The sequence below is a fragment of the Capra hircus genome, chromosome 13, assembly GCF_001704415.2.
Source record: "Capra hircus breed San Clemente chromosome 13, ASM170441v1, whole genome shotgun sequence".
Lineage (NCBI taxonomy): Eukaryota > Metazoa > Chordata > Mammalia > Artiodactyla > Bovidae > Capra > Capra hircus.
Window position 1 is genome coordinate 78171924 of NC_030820.1, and position 20533 is coordinate 78192456.

General features: G+C 54.2%; 1 protein-coding gene across 3 annotated transcripts in view; it reads right to left on the reverse strand.

The window, feature by feature from the left end:
• The window catches only part of FAM65C (family with sequence similarity 65 member C), a 73424-nt gene extending 53737 nt beyond the window's left edge, over positions 1 to 19687 (reverse strand). For all 3 annotated transcript variants that reach the window (XM_018058024.1, XM_018058023.1, XM_018058027.1), the window contains exon 1: positions 18990 to 19687. The gene's annotated coding sequence lies outside the window, so the exon portion shown is untranslated. The remainder of the gene's footprint in view (positions 1 to 18989) is intronic.

Genomic DNA, 20533 nt, shown 5'->3' on the forward strand with positions numbered 1-20533 from the left:
TGTGTCTCTCGGTGGGCCACAAGCTTAAATGTCACAGCGGGCACTTATGACATTGTTAGCGTCCCCAGAGATGTTCCTCCCAAAGGCACACCCTGTGCTTTCTGGGAACGACTATGGGTTTCTCTGAGCCCAGCAGCAGCTTGCAACCTGCCGCTGGGGGTGACGGGCTGAATGGCTCTCCAGGGGCTCACATGTTCCCTTCTGCCCCTCTTCATCATGTCTGCCAGCCCATGGCATGGCGCTCGGCCAGGACCAGGGCCGGGCAGGTCCGACTGGGAGCTCTGCCGTCTCTCACGGGTGGCCAGGGGCAGTGTGGCTCCCTCTCTCTAAGCCTCCAGTTCAGCCTCTGTTCATAGGGGCAAACTCCACCTCCTCTTTAGTGTTGTGTGAATTTGATTTAAGATAATGCAGGGCTTCCCTGCTGGCTCAGGTGGGAAGGAATCTGCCTGCAATGTGGGAGATCCAGATTCGATCCCTGAATCAGGAAGATCCCCCTGGAGAAGCAACTGGCAACTCACTCTAGTATTCTTGCCTGCAGAATCCCAGGGATTCACAATGCAGGCAAAGGGCTTCTCAGGTGGCACTAGTGGTAAAGAACACACCTGGCTGCTGACGCAGGAGATGTAAGAGACACAGGTGCAGTCCCTGCATTGGGAAGACCCCCTGGAGGAGGGAGCCACAACCCACTCCAGTATCCTTGCCTGGAGAATCCCATGGACAGAGGAGCCTGGCGGGCTACAGTCCATAGGGATGCAAAGAGTCGGATGTGATTTAGCACGTAATGCAAGCAAAGCCCCCACACTTCCTTTTTTTTTTTAAGGTTTTGTTTTTGTTCATGGGGACCATTTAAAAAGTCTTTACTGAATTTGTTACAATGTCGCTTCTGTTCTATATTTTTCGGTTTTTTGGCCATACGGCATGTGGAATCTTAGCTCCCTAGCCGGGGATTAAACCTGCATCCCGGATATTGGAAGGCATAGTCTTAAACACTGAGCCACCAGGGAGGTCCCCTAAGACGATACAGGCAAATCTCTTGCCTTTGTGACAGGCACATGGTGAGCCCAATGTCAGTCCTCCAAAGTTATTACTAAATTCATGTCCCGTACTTGACAGTAGGTTCCTTGAGGTTAGGATCCCCTTCCGTACCTTCCTATGGCCAGATAACCAGCTGGTCGTTCGGCACACGCTTTCTTCCTCAGACTGGGTGAGGCTGAGCTGGGATAAAGGCTGATATAAAGGCTATGTGAGGACTCGGTCTCTGCTTTCTGGCTTCCCAGCCCTTTCTCCTTCCCTCTAAGACAACTCTAACCCCAGTCCCCAGGAGGAAGTAAATTCAGCGTCATCTCCCGTGAAGAGAGTGTGTCAGGTAGAGCACCAGGTTTTATTATATTTAAGGCAGGGCACGCAAATGCCCGTTGAGAGCTCTGGTGGTCTCCGCGTGAATTGCCCTGCCCACCGAATCGCACTCAGCCCCAGGGCACGTTCTCAGCCTGAGCTGGGCCAGTAGCTGAGCTTTCTGGGTTTCCTCTGACCTCAAGTCTGTTTCTTTGCCACGTGAGCAGTTGTCTGGAATGGAAATCTCCACTAAGGGACAGACCTCCTCTCAAGGCTCAAATCAGGCAGGATCTCACAGGAAAGGCAGCCAGCCAGAGTCAGGCGGGTTCAGTCCGAGTTCCTGCGTGACCCTGGGCGAATCACATAGCTCTCAGAGCCTCAGTTGCCTTTACTCCATCGGATTAGAACAGAAATTGCACATTGTTTTGGCCCCTGTTCTAACACCAACTGATGGATACGGGGTGCTTCCAGATCAGTACTGAGTTGGAGTCTGCAGTCACTGCGAAAGGGAGCTGTGATCCATTAGCAATGCCTGCCATGAATTGAAGGAGGGGGAAGAGGGGTATTTACGTGGCACATGCTTGCCATGCCAATCCAGCTGCTCTATAAGGTCCTCAGAGCTTGGAATGGCTCAGAGACTTAAGATCTCATTTGACCACACAGAACTTAAGAAGATCTCTCTGACAACGTGATTTTTCTTCCAACAGCACCAAAGGTTTCTCCCAACCAGTGACTTCGTCACCACTTTACAGGCACACCACTGACACCCATTCAGACCACCACATTCTCACAGCTGCCACGATTGGTTCAGCCAAAGAAACTGCTTCTAGTCTAGGCCACTGAAAATCAACCTTAAGCTCCTCTGCCTCCAGCCGCTCCACTGAATCAGCCATACCTGAAGCTGTACCCAACCCTAGACTTAAATGTGAGCCAGTACATTCTCTTTTTATTTTTTTTTAAAAAACGTTCATCAACAGATTTATTTATTTTTAAATTTATTTATTTATTTAAGCTCTTAGTTTTGGCACGTGGGATCTAGTTCCCTGACCAGGGATTGAACCCAGGCCCCCTGCTTTGGGAGCACAGAATCTTCGCCACTGGACCACAAGAGAAATCCCCATTCTCTTTTCAGCTTGAGCCAGTATGACTTGGGGTTTCATCACATGTAACTCAGAGTCCTAAGGCAGAGGTTATTTTTCCCAGGAAGGCCCCAGAGTGGGGACAAAAGCAGGTTTAGCGAATATGTCTAGGGGATTGTTTTCGTTTTTTCTCTTTGATCCAGCCAAGACAAAAGGCATGCAGACACAGAACACCACTTTCTTCAGCTGTTGGTGCCTAGAAGGTGCCTCCCGAGGGGTCTCAGTGATAAGGGGGGCCTCTGCTTTGGATGGGTAGAGTCAGAAAGCAGGCAAATTGTCTGGCATATCCTTTTATTCCCCCACCCTGAACAGTTTCCAGGACCGCTGTCTCCTTGGCTTCCGGGGGCACTGAGTCTAGCTTGGTTGAATTTTGTTTCAAAACACCGGCATAAATCATGCATACCCTTGGGAGGGAACATTAACCATCAACCAGCAAAATCAGCGTCCCCCCACCCCCCACCCCGTCTCCTCCAGTGACATGGACTGGAACCTCCACCCCTTCCCCAGAGGACCCTTCCCCGCCTAGTCCTAGAACATTTCAGAACTGGGTTTCTGCTCGAAGTTCCCGACAACTGCTCCTGCAGCTCGGCTCCTTCACAGTGAGGGGAAGACAGGGCCACGACACAGCTCATAGCTCTGGGCATTTCTGGAGTCTGGCACTGTAAGTTTTTTTTTCCCCCTGGGGCAAATTCTTCTCTCCTCCACTCTGTCCCCCATCCAGGGACCTGAATGGCCCCACAGGCATGGGAGGACAGTGAAGAGTGTGGAGTCAGACAGCCCTGGGGGACAAATCCCAGCCTGCCACGTTCTCGCAGCATTATCAAGGCAAGTTGCTCAAGCTGGCTGAGTCTCAGTTTTCCTTCACGTAAAATGGGGATGATGACACTACTCTCTGTGCAGGGCTGTCTCTGAGAATTCGCGGTTATAACGCTTGCCCAGTGGTTGACACAGGGGCCTTCTCATTTAGATCGGCCTAGGTGGGGGCAGGGAGGACAGAGGACGGAGGCAACTAAGGGAGGAGAGGGTCTGGGATGCCCACGAGACTCCTGTATCCTTCTGCCCTGGGTGGTCCTGACCTGCTCTCCCGGGTCACCCTCGTTTCAGCATCCCAGGCCACTCCCAGGAAAGCTGCTCCACCTTTTCGAGGTGACAGGCTGACCTCCTTGTTCCCAGCTGGGGAGAGTGAAGCTGGGCCTCTGCTGGGTCCCAGAACTGAAGCTGAGACGGTGGCTCTGACCGCCGGGTCTCTGGCGCTTGGCCCCCGCAGCCTAAGCCGCGTTGCCCTGTGCTTCTCCTTCAGCACGGTTGTCACGACGGTGGCTGATGGAGTGTATGGCCACTCCTGTAACAGACTGGAAAAGTACTGCACACTTTCCTCTCTGCTTTGTGGGGAACAGCCCTCCCCTCCTGAACTCAATCCTCAACCTGCCCAGGTAGAGGGAGATTCCTACAAAGGCAGAAAGAGCAGGACCCTGGCCAGCCTCAGTTCCCGATAATCAAAATAGATTCTGCCGTGAGACAGGAGACTTAAAACCCTCTTAAAAGCCTCCACTGTGAGAAAACATTCTTTGAAAGGCCCTTAGCTCTCCATGAACATAGCAATTCCCAAATTACCAAGAAAGTAAGAAGGCCTCCCTTCAGCCGTGACCCCGGGCTGGCCAACTACCCCCAAAGGAACATGTGCAGAGGAAGTGAGGACCCCGCTGCCCCCCTCTGCTTCAGCCCACTGAGGACACAGATGGAGAATGCCAGTGGTGAAGAACATGGACTCGGGGGCACCTGGGTCCATATCCCAGCTCCACCACTAACTGGCTCTGTGACCACAAGCAAGCCATTTCCCTCCTCTGTGCCTCAGTCTCCCCATCTGTAAAATGGAACTAACAGTACTTCTTCACAGAGTTGCTGTATTAAGTGAGCTCAAGCGTGAAGTGCCTAGAAGAGACCCCAGTGTATAAAAGGCACCCTGTGTGTCAGCTACTTCTATTTATTGGTGTTTTCATACATGCGGGGTCAACTCCAAAGGCAACTTCATCTTCCGGAGGCTCAAGGAATTAGCTGCCTTGAAACCACTGCCCACCACTTAGGGTTGGGGAACCCAGAGATGCAGCAGGTTGAAGAGAAAGAAGCCCCCTGGTCCACTCTCCGTGGCTACAAGGGGCACCCCCCATGATCAAGATGGGGCTTAACACATCCCTTCTGGGGTGGGGGGGACACATTTTCGGGGCAGGGGCCGAGTGACCGCAGCAGAGGCTGGCGGTGGACAGCGGAGGCAGGGGGCCAAATGCAGGGGTGATGGAGGAGGGTGTGAGCCAAGGTGGAGACAAGCCGGCCAGGCAGGGCTCCGGGCCCAGAGCGTGAGTTCTTCCAGCCGCCAGCTGCAGCCACAAGTGCCAGAGAGGCAAGCGGTGATCCAGGCATCGGACGTGGCAACAGGCCCACCTCCTCCCCTCGGCAGGGAGCCTGGCCCGCAGCATCCCTGCCTGACGCACAGACTCAGACGTGCTTAGAGAGAGGCTCAGGGGGAGCGGGAGCCTTACCTCCAGGCCTCCATCAGATTACCCTTGCCAGCTTAGACTAAACTGAGCGCTTTCCCATGTTGCCCTACGACCGGGGCTTCTGAGAAATCTCATATCAGTCACGGGACATTTTTCTCGCCACACACATGTGACAGTGTGAGGGGATGTGCAGCTAGCTACCCAAGGTTAGTCCCTGGGATGGACATTCCCGTGGGTGTGAACCACAGCTGTCCTGTGCAGGGCCTGAAACATAGTGTGTGCTCAGTAAATGCTCCCTGAGTACGTGAACAGGTGGCCCAACTCTGACCTGGCAGGTAGCAGACAGGTGGCCAGTCTCTAGGACTGGGGAGGAAAGAACTCTTTGCTCAGCTTTCTTTGGCAGGGCGGGGGCTGGGGAGAGAAGGCTTTGGAGTCAGACCCAACTGGGTTAACATTCTGAGGCTGGGCAGCTTCCAAAGTGGCCCGCAACGACCCACCCCTGCTGGCGCCCACCCTATCCTCTTAAATATGAGCTGGCCCAGTGACTTGCTTTTAATGAATGGAATATGACAAAAGTGATGGGGATGGATGTTGTCTCCAAGATTAGGTTATAAAAGACATTGACTCAACCCCGCGCACACACACACACTCCCCCCTTCCTGGCTTGCCCACTTTGACAGAGCAAGCTGCTGTGCTGGAGAGGGCCAAGGGGCCAGGAAACCGAGGGCTTCCCACCAACAGCTGCGGAGGAACTGCACCCTGCCCACACTGGCACGAGAACATGGAAAAGGATCCTGCCCCTGTCGGACCCTGAGGTGACCGGAGCCTCTCACCGCTTGACTGTCGCCTGTGAGAGACCCTGAAGCAGAGCCAGGGTCTGAGCCAGGCCTGGACCTCCAATCCGCAGAAGCGCTGAGATTATAAATGTGCATCACTGAATCGCTAAACTTTGGAGTCATGTGTCACGGAGCTACACACAACTAACACAGCCCCTCCTTAGCTCTGTGCCCAGGAACTAGTTACTTAAGCTCTACGTGTGGTCCCCCTTCTAAAAACGTGCATATTAATAATAGCACCTCCCTGCTTTATGGGTTCGTTGCGAAGACTAAGAAAATGAATGAATGAGACCTCTGGCTGGAGCAGTGAAATGAAGAATCAGGAATTAGAATCAGGAAATAAAGCCCATCGGAATGGAGCCATGGGACTTCCCCGGTGATGCAGTGGATAAGAATCTACAGGGGACATGGGTTGGACCCCTGGTCCGGGAAGATTCCTCACGGCATAGAGCAGCTAAGCCCACAAGCCACAACTACTGAGCCATGTGCGCTAGGGCCCGCGCGTGGCCATAGCCAGGGCCCACGAAGGCCTGTGCCCCGCGGCGGGAGAAACCACCAAACCACCACAGCAGGCATTGCAACAGGGAGTCTCTCCCACTTGCCACAACTAGAGAAAGCCCATGCACAGCGATCAAGGGCAACCCCAAAATGAAGTTAAATACATCCATGAGTAAGAATGAAGCCAGGAAGGACCCTCACCGAGCAGCTGTCACAAGGTCAGGGCCCAGCGGCTTCTAGGGAAGGTCCCCCGCCCTGGAGAAGCCTCCCCTCCATCCTCACTTTGCTGGCCTCCTGGGCTCCAAAGGACCATGCTCAGAGCTGCCTGCAGCTGGGGCACCCAGCATCCTGTGCCCGGCCCCGCCCCGGCCACCCCCATGCTGGGTTCTACGGTCCCTTCTTCACGGACTTTGGGGCTCCTGTTGCCCAAAAGCTGGCCAGGCTTGGAGCCGTGGAGATAAACAAGCCAAGAGCCACAGCATCTGAGAGCTCCAGAAACTGGCCTTCATGGGAGAGCTGGAGCCGGCTGGCACAGCCTGGCCATGACCCCCGGGCAATCAGACCTGGAGGGGACAGGGATGTCGGGGAAGGGTCAGGCCTCAGCCTTCACATGCTGACAGATACCTGACTCCAGGTCCGGAGAACAGACTTGCAGCCCGTTTGCAGCTCACAGGACCTGGGTGCCTTGATGACTCTGATGTCCAGCGCTCCCCACTTCAGGTCTGTGTGATCCCCACCCCTGAGCTGGACCCGCCGTGCAGCCTACCCCCCCACCCCAGGCTGGCAGCCCATAAAGACACGGGTCCCTCCCCGTCTCTCCTCGGGGGTTGGAGCCACCTGAGAAGGACCGCAGGGACCACGTGGTCACCATCTGCCCTTCCATCGGCCCTAAGCTGGGAATGTGACTCAGATCCTTGGTGTCCACAGGGCTGGCTTCCTGGATGCTGAGCACACGGACCACCCAGGCCAGGTGAGACCACCTCGACACTCGTCTCCCAGTTGCCCTGAGGGAGGAAGCTCCTGCCTGGCTGTGGCGGGCGGGTTAGGAGTCCGGCCCTGGAGCCACGGCAAGAGGTCCGCTGCCTTGGCTCCTCTCTGTCTCCAGGCTGCCCCGCACTGGGCCCGGGTCCTGAGGACACTGGCTGGGGTCAGTGAGAACTCGACCTATGCTGTTAGCTCAGGGCTTCCCACAAGCCCCCAGGGCAGGCTCTACGATAATCCCTGTCCAACAGCAGGGCTGACCAGGGTGTTCGGAAGGAGACAGGACCTGGACCCAGACAGCCTGCTGAGCTCTCGGTGCTGGGGCTGGCCCCATCAACCGCCCCCACTGAGTGCTGCAGGCCAGCTGAGACCTTTGGGGACCCCGATCTCCCTGGGGATGTCCGATCCATTCAGTTTCTCCGGGCTGACAGAGCCAATATTTCCTGGCCCCAAAGCCCCAGTTGTTGGAAATGACAATTTTTGTTTCCCGACTCCTAATTGCCCACACCTCCCATCGGCCAAAGCATGTTCTTTCCTCGACAAGCATGATGAAAGCTGGCCTGCAGGGCACCATCTGGCTGGCACTCATTTGTCTCAGTCGGGCCCATCCAGGCCCCGGGGCCCCACTCTCCCCTCTCTGCTGACATCAAAAAACCAGCCCCACTGTTGCTGCCAGGCCGCGGCTGTGCCCGGCCTGAGAAGTCAGGGCTGTGGACCCAGCAAAGTGAATCGACTCTGCACGAGCATTTAATAGCACGGTCTCAATGATGAATAAATCACACCTTAAAGGACCCCTTTGCAATTTGTAGCCCCCAGTCAAGACTCTGAAAACGTTCCCAGATGTGAGGATGACGTGAGTGTCTCTGGCACGCTCTCACACGCATGGGGGGCACGCCAGCTTCCTGCCCACAGGAGACCCGGCCATCAGTGACCCACGGCAGAGCACAACCTCATGTTTCCCGAATAAAGAATCCTACCCCCAGCCCTTTCATAGCCTCTCTGGGGGAGATGTTTCTGGAGAGACGTGTGGGCCAGGAGCGAGCCTGTCTCAGACAGCGGGATCCCGGGAGGAAAAGTACGGCGGCCCCAAGCTCTCGGGGTGGGATTGGAGGGGCTCGAAACCTTGTCAGCTTTGCAGTCAGAGAGAAAAGGGTCCGAAAGCCAGGTCTGCTGTTTGCCAGCTGTGTGACCTGGGGCAAGTCAGTCCGCCCCTCTGAGTCTCATAGATAACCATGAAACCACTTTGCACAGCTTCGGAGGGGGCCAGAGGAATAAAGAGAGAAGACATGCAAGCAGCTCAGGGGGAAGGGATGGTTAGGGAGTCTGGGATGGACATGGACACACTGCTGTATTTAAAATGGGTCACCAGCAAGGACCCACATATAGCACAGGGAACTCTGCTCCGTGTCACGTGGCGGCCTGGATGGAAGGGGGGTTCAGGGGAAGAATGGATACATGTACATGTATGACTGAGGCCCTTTGCTGTCCACCTGAAACTTATCACAGCATTGTTAATCTTCACGCCTTCTAAGTCACTTCAGTCGTGTCCAACTGTGCGATCCTATGGACTGTAGCCCACCAGGCTCCTCTGTCCATGGGATTCTCCAGGCAAGAATACTGGAGTGGATGGCCACGTCCTCCTCCAGGGGAATCTTCCCAACCCAGGGATCAAACCCGTGTCTCTTACGTCTTCTGCACTGGCAGGCGGATTCTTTACCACAGGTGCCCCCTGGGAAGCACTAATTGGCTACACTCCATTACAAAATGAAAAGCCTTTTTAAAAGTGAAAAAAAAAAAAAAGGCGCTCAGAGAAGCGCCTGCACTTGTGTGTGCTGCTTCAGTAGGCGGCGGAGGAAGTGATAACAACGGTGACTATTAGCTGCTGTCGTGAGTTGGACGGTGTCCCCCCAAAATTCATGTCTACACAGAGACACAGGACATAACCTTATTTAGAAATGGTGTATCACAGATGTAATTAGTTCCACTGAGGTCACACTGGATTAGGGGGGCCCTGAACCCCATGGCTGGTGTCCTTACGAGAGGAGAGGGCACACGGATGCAGGCTGGGGAGGGCAGTGACCCCCTGCTCCTTCCTGGGCTCTCATTCAAGGCAGGTCCCACAGCAGGCCGGGAGGGACCAGGGCTTTCAGCATCCACAGTTTCAGGGGCCTGCCACCCTTCAGATACCCTGGAACAGCTCCTGAGGTCTTCAGCACATTCGCCCTCTCTGGATCTTCGGCAGTCGGGTGCAGGGGAGAAGGGAAAAACCTAGACAAAAACCACGCTTCTCACCGACCCAGTCCAGCAGCAAACATCCCTCACCCCGGGTCAGGAGTGTTTGTCCACCAGGAAACCAGAACAGTTCATCTGAGTTTCTTCACCCCGTGTCCCCAGATGCAAAAATGACAGAAATGTGCAAGGGCCCTGCTCAACGAGGGACTCTGTATCTCGCCCCCGCGGTCCATTTCCTGTGTGAGGCGGGGTAGGGACCACTGCTGAGGGTCAGGAGAAGTGGGTCGGCCCCTGCTGCGCTGGGAGCTGGCTGTGGAACACGGCGAGAGGCTCTGCCGTCTCTGAGCCCCTTTTCCTCGTCTGTAAAATGGGGGTGCTGACGCCTGCTCCAGCATTCCACAGAGCTAGGCGCAGGCAGACGGCATGAACCGCAGGTCAGGTCATCTTCTCTCTAAGGGAATCAACCACAGGAGAAACGGAGCCTTCCATCAGGGCCTCCCACAGACCCTACCTTATAACCAGCGGCCTTGGCCCTGACAGTGAGTGTGTTTGATTCGCAGAGTACCCAGGGCATGTACAACGCTGTGCCAGGTTCTGGGAGGATGTTTTACAATTAGTAACACAACAGCCATGATACCAGCAATAGCCAGCGTTTATTGAGCATCTGACAGGTCCAAAGCATTATTTGCTTTGGCCTCACTGAATTTCCCAAACAAACCTGCTAGATCGGTATCCCGGGACCCCCATTTTCGAGAGAAAACTCAGTCCAGAAGAGAACAACTCACCCAAGGCCACATCGCTAGGCTGGACTCCGTTTATATTCGGTTCCAGACTGGACACCACTGGCTGCAAGTGCCCACAGCCCAGTGGGCAGGCAGTTGGACCCTCCCGCAGGCGACATTCCTAGCCCAAGCTTGTGTTTCTCGGGACCAACGCAGGGTCAAACATTCCACCAATGTTATGTTGTTGAGATTTCCCAAGACCTTTCTGAGGAGTTGCTATCATTATTGTTATTATCTGGTTCACACAGAAGAGGACACGGAGGCCCCAGGAGTTACGTGGGTGGAGGGCTAAGAAGTCAGGCCTTCCTGACTCCTCATCTTAAGGCCTTGCCCTCCTCAAAAGGGAGCAGAACACCATGGTACTAAATCCATCCAGAGACAGTCACGAGTGTCAGAACATAGATCCCAGGGGGCTTCCTGGAGGAAGAGGATCGCAAAAGATGGGCAGAGCCTGCATGGCACAGATTTATTCTCTCCAGGCCACCTTGGGCACTGGCCAGGATCATGGGGGCTGGATGGCTCAAGAGGGCCCGACCCTGCCCTGTCCCACAGGCCTGTCTGCATGCCAGGCCAGGGCTGACCCTTCGTCCACACGCCTCTCCTCATTCTACAGGCCCTGGGAAGGAAAGTCCAGAGACAAGGTTATCGTGGGGTTCACGTACCTTAGGGGAGAGGTAGGTACACAAAGCTACAGGTGATTCAATGCTGCATGACTTGAAATCACAAAAGACTGGAACCGATCACCAGTCTATCAACAGGGGCCTGGGTTAAGATACAATGGACAACCACACACGCCTCGAGTGTCAGCGGAGTAAGAATGGGAGGGTCCTGAGTCAGTAATAAAAACTGACGTTTAGGGACTTCCCCAGTGGGTAAGCATCCACCTGCCAATTCAGGGGCCGCTGGATTGATCCCCGGTCCAGGAACTAAGATCCCACATGCCTTGGGGCAGCTGAACCTGTGCACGGCACCCACGAAGCCCTCGCTCCCTAGACCTCAAGCTCCGAAAATAGAGAAGCCTCCGCCACAAGAAGAAGTCCACGCACAGCAGCTAGAGAGCAACTCGAGAAAGCCCGTGGACAGCAACAGAGAGCCCTGCGCGCCGCAGCAAAGACCCAGTGCAGCCACAGCTAAATACATTTTAAACTTTAAAGCTGACGTTTAGGAAGGGCTTTACGTGCAGTCAGGGGCTCCTCCAAGTGGAGCCACTCATGTGGTCCTGACAGCAATCTCAGGAGGAAGGACCACGACCATCACTTTAAAAATGGGGAAACTAAGGCCACAGGACCTCAAGTCCACAGCTTGTGGCTACAGCAGAGCTGGGCTCTGGTGTGGGCAGTGGGCATCGAAGGCCCTCAGGGGACCAGCCCACAACACGGCCTCCCAGCTGCTCCATCTTGCCAAGAGCCCCTGCAGCTCTTGGGAGCCGGGAAGAAAGACAGACAAACAAACTCCCTTCAGCAGCCCCCGCCTTGCCGGGGCCCAGGTGGAAGGAGAAGAGGCTTGACTGAAGCATCCTCGTCTCAACCAGCTTCTGATAACTCAGCCACTGGGGTTGCTAACTTCCCCTCCAGCCAGTTACGGCCAGTAGGGCCCACTGATGGTTTTTATAGCCTTTCCTGGAGTCAGCATGACAAAAAAAACTAAGTGAGCTACAGGACCCCTTTCAACACTAGCAGCTGGGTATCACGGTTGGGGGGGTGCAAGAAGGAAAGAAAAGTCACTTTCTTCCTCCTGCTTTGAGCTCATCCACAGAACACGAGCCTGGGCGGCCAACACGCTGGTGTTGAGAAAAGCTGTTCTCAAGCGGAACTGATTGGCAACAGAAATGGAATTTTCCCCCCAAGAAAAGTATAAACACGCTTTCTCCCTGGGAATTACCCTTCAGAATAGGTATTCCAGACGTGTGTGTGCAACAGCCCAAGCACAGCCATCAGCCTCACGTGGATGAGGCCAGAGACCAGTGCTGGTCACCACTCGTCCCGGACAGTCTCTCTGGCCATAAGATGGTCACCAAGGTCAACGGCCAAACCAGCCCAGCCTGGAGTGGACATCTGCCCTCCTGTGGCCCAGCCCCTGCTCGCTCCGCCCAAGAGTCGCCACTGGCTTTGGGGCACCTCAGGGCTTCCCTGGTTGCTCAGCTGGTAAAGAATCCGCCCGCAATGCGGGAGACCTGGGTTCGATCCCTGGGTTGGGAAGATCCCCTGGAGAAGGGAAAAGCTACCCACTCCAGTATTCTGGCCTGGAGTATTCCACGGACTGTATAGTCCATGGGGTCGCAAAGAGCAGGACACGACTGAGCGATTTTCATTTTGGGGGCCACCTCATGTCCGGATTTGCCAACCCTGGTTTGGGAGGAATTGATTCCCACTCAGCTCCAAGGATGAGCCTTGTCAGTTCCTTATGCCAATGAGAGGATGCCAGGGATGCTGCAGGAATGCGCATACGACCCGACAGGAAACAATAACGGCAGGAGAACCATGGAACGCTTCACGCGACTTCTGGGAGAGAGCGCTCTTGCATTCTAGAAGTGCAGAGAGGTGGAATAATTTGCCCAGAGTCACACAGCACGTTGACAAGGGATCCAGGATTTGAACCCACATCTGGAGGCCTGAGGCCTTCCCTGGGGGCTCAGTGGTAAAGACTCTGCCGGTCAACGCAGAAGCAAGCAAATATTTCCATAAGTCTTAACTGAGTGCCTGCTATGGGACAGATACAGCACTTAACAAAATGGGGAAAAAACAGAGAGAGAGAGAGAGAGAGAGAGAATCCTGCCCTCAGGAAACTCACATTTTTACTTAAAAAAATAATTGTGCCTGTTTGGCGGTGCTGGGTCTTTGTTGCTGCGCTCTGGCTTTCTCCAGTTGCAGTGAGTGGGGGTTACCCTCTAGTTGCGCACGCGGCCTTCTCGTTGCTGCGGCTTCTCTTGTTGCCGAGCTTTGGTAGCCGAGGCAGCCCGGCTCCAGAGCACAGGCTCAGGAACCATGGCGCACGGGCTTAGTTGCTCTGCGGCACTTGGGATCTTCCCAGATCAGGGAGCAAACCTGTGTCTCCTGCGCTGGCAGGTGGATTCTTTACCGCGGAGCCACCAGGGAGGCCCCTCAAGCAGAAGATATCTTGAAAAAGAAAAATAATGTATCGTGTGTTAGATGATGGCAAGAGGTACGGAGGGAGCCATGTGGCAATCTGGAGAATGAGTGTCCCAGGCAGAGGGGGCGGTGAGGCCAAAGGTCCTGAGGCCACACTGTGCTCAGCGCCGAACTCGGCAGTGAGTTCGTTGACGGGGCGGGCAGGGGAGATGAGGTCCAGATTCTCTGGGGCCTGGTAGCCCTGGTTAGGACTCAGCCTTCTAGGCCGGGTGAGGGGGAGCCAGGCTGGCGGGGAGGAGGTGCCCTGAGCAGAGGAGGGGCGGGATCCGATCTCCTTTGAACAAGACCCCGCTGGCTGCAGGTGCAGAACAGACCGTCAGAGAGGCAAGCGGAGAGGCAGAGACATCAGGGAGGAGGCGACCATAGCAGAGAGGAAAGAGACGGTGGCCGCGGGGGCAGAGGGGAGCGGTCAGCTTCCAGAGACGGGCGGACGGTGGGGCCAACAGAGTGTCCTTTAATGTGGGGCCAACAGAGTGTCCTTTAATGTGGGGCCCTAAATGGGAAACCTTGAAAAAGAAGGGCTAGCTTTGCGGTTTAGAGCTAAGATGGTGCCTGGAGGAAGAGATGAGGGCACGGCCTAAGTTGTTTGTTAAAACTTTTGATTGGCTCAATTCCGTGCACGTGAACAGCGCATGATCACCATAGACTGCTGTTACAATGAAGCGCATGATGACTTGACCTTTAATGTGATTGGTGCAACTATGGCATATTACAATTTGACCTTTAACATGATTGGTGCAACTATAGAAAGTCCGTCGCAAAACCCCCTTGCTTGCCTATATAAACCAAGAGTTTGTGGCAATAAAGTGGAACTGCTTAGATGGCATTCCTATCGTGTCTGATTGTTTCTCGATCGCTGAGGGGACAGCAGGCTCACCTCTCCTCGGGACACTTCGGCTTTGGTGAGGGTAGTTCCACTGCCTCTCTCTTTCTGCGGAGCGCCTCCCTCACTTTAACTGAGAAATGGAAGCAGCTGGGCTATATTTGTGTTCGGCGGTCAAGAAAGTTCGAGACATGGGACTTCCCTGGTGGTCCAGTGGTTAAGAATCCTCCTTGCAGGGCAGGGGGCACAGGTTCGATCCCTGCCTGGGGAACTAAGATCCCACATGCAGCGCCCACAAGCCACAACGAAAGCAACTAAGACCCAACGCAGCCAAATTAATTTTAAAAAGTTCTGCATGCCCCAACAAAGACTAAAGATCAGGCAAGCTGTGGGCTTCAGCTAAGACCCAGCACAACCAGATAAATAATAAAAATACATAATTTTTTCTAATAGAAAGTCTGAGACCTGATGTGAAAACAGATCTGGTTGTCACCATAGCTCCCCTCTCACAGTCCTCCTGGGGGCAGGCATCGAAAGCTTCAGGTCTTCCTGTGCTAACAGGGAAAAACACCCAAGGTGTATCGTCAAGTGAAAATGCAGAATAAAATGGAAGAATGATCTCATCTTTGAAAATTAAAATTACATATGTGAGTGAGTATAGGCTTCCCAGGAGGTGCAGTGATAAAGAATCCACCTGCAATGCAGGTCAATCCATGGGTCAGGAAGGTCCCTGGGAGGAGGAAATGGCAAACCCACTCCAGTATTCTTGCCTGGAGAATCCCCATGGACAGAGCAGCCTGGAGGCTACAATCCATAGGGGTCACAAAGAGTCGGACACGACCGAGCGACTAACACACACTCACACGCATGTGAGTGAATGAACGGTCTGGAAAAGGTTGCCTGGAGTGGAACCCACTGAGATTTAAACTCAGGATTGCTGTTCCTACATGCAAAATTTAAAAAAATTTAAAAAAAACTGGTTTTAGTTCTTTTCAAAATTGCTGCGGGCAGGGCTCACTTCCTGCCATCCAAGCCTCGCTTCTCTGAGGCGGCCAGTGTCCCCACCTGGGCCTCCTCTTTGGCTGGGACCCTAAGAAGGCGGAGCAGGGGAATGAAAAATATTTTCCTTTCGTGCTTGCCGGCCTGGGAGACTGGAAACAGCCCACCTGGCTCCGAGGCTTTCTAAAAATAGAAGGTGGTCTGAACTTCCCTACAGGTTTGGCTTAGCTGTTCCTCCTCCGCGATCCAAGACGCCGTTTTGATTAGAGAATCGTGTGTTGTGCATTAACAACAAGGATGGAAGGAGTGAAACCTGAAATGGGATGGGATTTACAAGGAGCTGCCCCTGAGGCGACCCGGAAACACCCCGCAGATGTAGGGGGGGCATGAATGAGGGAACCAAGTACGCGGGGAGCGGGGCCTTCCTGCTGCCCGAGCTGGGACCCTGGAGGCAGCTGGTGCCAACGACGCCCTCTGCGCCTCCCAGTCTCTGCATCCATTCCAACACTTAGGACAGGAGAGAGGAGTTTGGCTGTTGGTTTGCTTGAGGCCAGAGGAAGAAGCTGAGGAATTGTATCCAAGGCCCACTGCCTGGAGTTTGAATCCCTCTGGGTGAGAGCTGAGCACGATCTCTCAGGATGGTCCATAAGATTTCGAAGACCCTGGGCACAAGCAGAGATGTGGCGGGGCCAGCGGTGTGTGGGTAAAGGTTTTAACAACCAGTTTTCCGGGGGAAAGTGTATGTGTGTGTAAGCACATGTACACGTGTGTACAAATCTATGCATTTACACACTCGAACACATGTACTCAGGTTTGCTATAGATTGTATTGACACAAAGGCTGTGTAACACACAACTTACAGATAAACATAAAATGTACGATGACCTCTTTTCCGTAAATTTCATATACTAAAGTGACTCACACAGGACGTTGTTATAGATTTTTGCCCCTCAATTCCTGTATCTATTGTCAGCCTATGGTTATAATTGATGAGCGACTGTAGTTCCTTCCAGAACGTTGGCTGATACCTGCTTTCACGCTAAGGAGTGAGGAAAAAGGATACAGCAGAGAGCAGGTTGGCGCTTTCCTGGCTCGTCAACAAAGTGAGCAACTTCCTCGGGTGTTGGTGCTATCCCCACTGTACCAAGCAGAGAGAGAACACACTTCTGTGTTCAATCTGCACCAACCTTTTCTCCTTCCCTTCCTTTGTCTAGGTCATTTTGCCTGTTGACCTAGGTAATTAACAAAACAATCAGTCAAGCCCTGAGTTGTACTGTTTGCGATTTCCCTTCCTGTCATTACTCCCACCCATAGCCAACTTCAGGCTACCAACCTGAAGTCGCAAAAAAAAAAAAAAAAAAAAAAAAAAAAAAATGGAATTGGGAAGAGATTTGCAATAGCGTACTGGAGTATTTCCCCCAGACAGACACACAGAATGCAAATATCCCCAGGAACACCTGTATCAGTAACCAGGCAGCTTTTTAAAAAATGGAAAGTGATGAGTTTTGAGTACCTACGACCTCTATTTTTAATATCATTAATTATAAATCTACATAGTTTAATTTGTAATAATGGCTCTGTTTACCAATGAGTTCACCAAGTTCCTAAAAATCTGACAACTGGTTTTCACGAGTCGGGCCAAGCTGGCTCCAGCACACCGCGTGCAAAGGCTGAGAACGTCCCAGGCGGGGGAAGAACCCACAGCAGGTCAGGCACTCAGCGAAGGAGACACAAGAGTTGAGGGTTCGATCTCTGGGTCTGAAAGATTCCCAGACTCCTGGAAATGGCAGGAAATGGCAACCCACTTGCCTTGAGAGTCCCATGGACAGAGGAGCCTGGCGGGCTACACTCCACGGGGTTGCAAAAAGTCAGACACGATTGAGCAACTAAACGCACACCTTTCTGAAGCATGTGGATACCCAGGACTGTTCTCACTGACAGCAGTCACTGGGCGCTGCCGGCCAGCAGTCACTTCTTCAAGCTCCTCTGAATTCCAGCCTCCTCTAGCACATTCCCTGATGCACTGGGGTATTCACGGGGAGGTTTTCCTCCTCTTTATGCTTGTGTCTCACCCACATTTAGAACTTGAGTGCTCTGACTCTCTCCAGCCAAAGTCACAGCATTTTAGAGTTGCAAAGAGATTGTAAAGATTTCCTAAAATAATCCTTTTGTTTTACAGATGGGAGAAAGCGAGTCACTAGCTCAAACTTGCAAAGGGAAAAAAAAAAAAAAAAGAAATCAAGGGCAGAACTGTGTAGGGTGACCAACCATCCGGGTTTGCCCAGGACTGAGGGGAATCTCCTGGGACAAGCTGGTCACTCTTGAGCAAGGAGCGCCAGTGGGGTCTCCAGTCAAGCCCAGGGCAGAGGGCTTGGGCCAGACCCAGAAAGAAAAGGAGTGAGTACAGAGCTGCCGTGGGATGGAATTTTCCAAGAGAAGAAGAAAGAGGAGGCCACATCTGGGTGCTGGGACTTCCAGCTCTGCCCAGATGCCAGACACCCGAGGGACTTCCCACCTGCCACGGCCTGGCCATGGATTTCCCAGCCCTCATCGATGTAACGTGCTTCCTCCTTGTCGGTGCCAGAGAGACACTCGCTGGCTTTATCTGCATCTTATCTCTTGGCTGCTGCCATCACAGCTGCTGGGATGCATATGCAAATAGCCTCTGATGATGTGAATACGTGATTCCCCCAAGGGAGGCATGTGGAAAGCACTGTATGTGTTTCACAATTCTGTTTGGTCCAGAGGAGCAGTGGGAGCCCAGAATGATTCGAAACAGATTTTTGAAAAGGCAAAATAAAATTGGAACACAAACTCATACAGACATGTGCCACCCTCCCCACCCCCAGCTCTCTCCACCCCTGCCTGACATTAACCCTCTTCTCTCACGGCCCCGGGAGCCTCCTGTAACAGGGCAGCAAACACCGCAAGGGGCATCAGGCCCTCTGCACTCAAGCCAGGAGTCCCTGCCCATCCCCGGGCTGACAGACCCTCGGAAGAGTCAAAGGCTGGTCGGCCTATGGCTTCTCCTGTCCGGTCCCTCTGCCTGCCTCCTACACACACTTCCTCTCCTTCACTTCTGCTCTCTGGGATCATCACAGACTCAGAGAACACAGAGGACACAAGTCCCAGCTACTCCTGGAGGTACAGAGCTTAGCAAGGGGCAAGTCAGAAAGATCGAGATCTGATTCCCATCTCTGCTGCCAACCAGCTGTGTGACCTCGGGCAAGTCACTTCATTTCTCTGAGCCTTCCTTTGTCAGTGTATGATGAGGATAACAGTAATAAGAATCTCTGTCTTGCCCCGGGGCTGGAGGGGATTCTCCGGGCTGAAGCTTCATCAATGCCTGGCACAACGCCTGGCGCGGCAGACCCAAGAAACATAGTAGTCATAGGGAATTCCCTGGCATCCAGTGGTTAGGACTCTGTACTTCCACTGAAAGGGCCCAGGGTTCAGTCTCTGGTTGGGGAACTAAGATCCTGCAAGGCTGCCGCACAGTCAAAAACAAGAAGGAAAAAATAGTAGTCATAGTAAGACCCCCTTAAAGACGACCTCCTTCAACCACTCATTTCAGGGATGGACAAAGGGAGGCCCGGAGTGGGGGAAAGAACTTGCCCAAGGCCACACGGCGATCCCATCTCAGCCTCAGGGCTCGCGGAGCTCCAGGTGGGATGAGCTGGACACGCCGCCCTCCCTCCCCAGAGTCTGGTCCACACTCACCACCCGGCAGGTCCGAACATTCTCTGCCGGAGTCGCCCCGTCCCCCCGGGAGGCAGCTCGACTTTCTTTATCGCTGAGAGGAGCGAGCGGCGGCTCCCACTGGCGCGGGGCTCAGGAGACGAGGCTGTGCGCTCAGAACATGGCCTCGGAGGACCCCCGGCCCGGCCTCCCTCGCGGGGCCGGCGCTCCCCGGGCCCGATAGCGCGACCGGGCTCTTATCGGGCCGGGTCAGGGTGCAGGCGGCCGCGGAGCGGGGTTCCAGGAAGCCCGCCTGGGGCCCCCCGGCCGGCCGGGTCCCCCCCGGATGCCGCCTGCGGCTCTGGCCGCGGCCGATCGCCCGTCGGTGTCGCTCTGAGCTCCGCCGGGGAGAGTTCCATGCTGGCCCCCAGCAGGCGGGGCCCCCACCCCTCACGGCCCGGCCCTCGCTCCCATCTTGGCAAGGGGGCCGGGGGAGGCAGCTAATTTCAAGCCTGCGCGGCGCTTGTGGTCGTGTCCTGAGCTCTCCAAGGTTAATCACCGGAGCGTCTGATTTCTGCTTGGCCTCGGAGTGGGGCTGCGGGGACGCCTGGAAGTTTCTGCTTACTCATTCGGCACCGGCTTCGGTGCTAATCGCAAACAGACCGGACGTAGCCTCCCCCTCCCGCTCTCTCCTCGCCCCCCTCACCTTGCCACTTTCGGTCCCCCCCAGTCTCCCTCCTTTCTCCCCTCTTTCCCGTCCCCCTCCCCCGCCTCTGTCCTGGATCAGACTCTTCGCACTCCGCATCCCCGGTCCAGCTTCCCCCCTCAAGCCCCATCCCCCTTCACACCTCCCACTTCTCCCTGGGTGGGAATTAGCATGGCCTTTTCCCTTCACGTCTTTACACTTAGTGGTCAGCCTCTTTTACTGCTTCTTTTCCTTATTTACGACCTAATTATTTCAGGGTTTGGCCCCCTCCCCACCCATTACATGTATGTGGAATTCCTATGAACTTGACAGTGTCTGCCAGTCAAGAGTGGGGTCCAGACATGGTCCACGGCTGGTTTGGTCACCTCGGTGCACCTCGGTTTGGGATCCCGCTCAGGGATGGACCTGGGAACAAAGCCCCATTGACGCCACCACCACGGAGACCACCCCCTCACCCCCCACACACACCCCTGTGGTGCCTCCCAGCCTCTAACACCTAGAGATGAATTTCTCTCTGGACCCCTTGGCTCCCTGCCACCCTGCAGCCACTGCAGACAAGACAGCGGGAATAAACAACCTCAAAGAGGAGAAACGGACACCCCTCTCCACAGAGACACACACAGATAGTCTGATGGGTAGTTTGGCGATAACTTTGAAAACCAGAAATAAGCGTAGCCTGCCAGGCAGAACATTACTTAACGCACATCCATAAGGAGGCGTGCGCATTGATGGCTGCTTAAAAAAGAAAAAAAACAAGTTTATCATAAGAAATGTCAGAAATATCCATCCAAAAAAATGACTGATTAAATGGAATATGCAAGAATCCAAGGCAAGGTGAGCTGCATCTGTACGTAACAATGGAGTGGGGTCTTCAAGACCC